We start from the raw sequence: 1915 nt of genomic DNA, 5'->3' as shown, positions 1-1915 counted from the left end.
CCTTATTCCATGTCCTCTTCTGAATCCAGCCTGAACAGCAGTTCTCTGTCAAGGTGCTATTGCAGCCATTGTTGGATGATCTTACATAATATTTTACTTGTGGGCAACGATGTTGTTCTATAATTTGAGCATTCTGATGGGCTTTCTTTTACTGTAATGGGCAGAAATAAGAATCTTTTCCAGTCAGTTGGCCAGGTATCTCCCTTCCAAATTTCCTGGCATAAACTTGTCCTCCTGCAGATTACTAATGATATGGGGGCTATAGCAAAATATGGGGAGGAGAGTGATGGTGCTCAGCTATCAGAAATAACAGCGTCTGTGGTCTTACAGGCTTGTCTTCAAGCAAATGACCAGCTAAGTCCCCATGGAAGAAGCACACGGGACTATATGATCCAAATAATAATAAGCTGCAAATCCAAAAGAGCAAATAGTAACAGAGCTTCAGTTCTGAACAGCCAGATAGCAGAAGTCTGTGGATTACAGTGTAAACCCCAAACCCATTTGCAATGTTCTCACATAGATTACACTGCGGGTGAATCCCCTCTGATCACAGTCCTGAGATGTGACTAGCCTTTCCAGTAGACAGAGAGCATTGCAAAGTCAGTCATGGACAATGCAGTCAGGTTCAAATGTAACACCTTATGTGATGTCCCTTTTGAGCAATTTTAAAGTTGTTTCTGTTTTTAATATGTTCTGCTTGCTTTTTGATTGAGGTTTTCCTCTGTTTTGTTTTGTCATTGTTGATTTTTGTTGCTTTGTTTCTTGATTTTGTTTGGGATGGTGTTTTGTATATGAAATCCGGTATAGGCAAATCTATACCCAAAACAAACCCACTGCAGCAGACCGGAGCGTAGAACAGCATTTGTAAGTTTGAGAGACTGTAACTGTTATGGGAGTAGAAAGCCATGTCTCTCCTTCTGAGAGGCTGTGGTTTTGAACTGCTGACCTTGCAGATCACAGGCAATGTATAACCATTATGTCACCAGGGATACGTAGGCAAATCTATAGAGATAATAATTAGATAATTAATTACCTAGAAGCCTGGGGTGGAGGTTGAGAGAAAATGGGGAGAATGAAGAAAATGTTCTGAAATTGTGGTGAGGCTTGCACAAATCTCCTTAATGATGGACCTATTAAATTGTATGATATATGACATATGCCAATAAAACTATTAAAAAAAGAATGGTAATCCCACTCTAAAGCCTATTCGTGACTATTCCTTGGAATCTGTTACATATTTATAATACTCTCAATTTACTTCCTGGTTTACAGGTTTACAACTGCAAATCTATTTTTGTAGGGACTTTGCATTGGTAACTACTGCTGGCTTGCTCCATAATTGATCAACCAGAGTAAAGCTTCCACCTTTCACACTCTTCCAGCCTCTGTCTTTGTTTCTCTGCTCTACCAAGTGAGACATGAATTGGTAACGAGAAGATGAAAAAATAAAAATAAAAGTCTGTAACCACTTAGCTAGTAAAATAAAGACAGTAGAATTGACAAGAATGAGTTGCTAGACCTTTAATCCACTAAAAAAGAAAATACACTAAGTACCAGGAAAAAATAAGATAGATTTTGGCATGCTCAAATTTATAAATTAGGAAATATATATCCCTTCAATATCCAATTATAATTATTATTTCAAGAATATTTAAATAAGTGTGATAAGTATTTTCAAAATCAGAAGGATCCAGGAACAGAAGTAATGAGTAAGGATAGTGCTGTTCTATCACTTGGTTTCAGTGTGAGTTTACTAATAATAAGGTGGCCCTGTTTAAAGGAAAATGTTCAAGTAACCCTACACTGCTTTTTCTTTTTTTTCCCTCTTTTTTAACATTTTATTAGGGGCTCATACAACTGTTATCCCAATCCATACACACATCAATTGTGTAAAGCACATTTGTACATCGTTTCT

The sequence above is a fragment of the Echinops telfairi genome, unplaced genomic scaffold (genome assembly GCF_000313985.2).
Source record: "Echinops telfairi isolate 266 unplaced genomic scaffold, ASM31398v2 ScPeMD7_3;HRSCAF=10, whole genome shotgun sequence".
Lineage (NCBI taxonomy): Eukaryota > Metazoa > Chordata > Mammalia > Afrosoricida > Tenrecidae > Echinops > Echinops telfairi.
Note: the sequence above shows the minus strand (reverse complement) of the source record.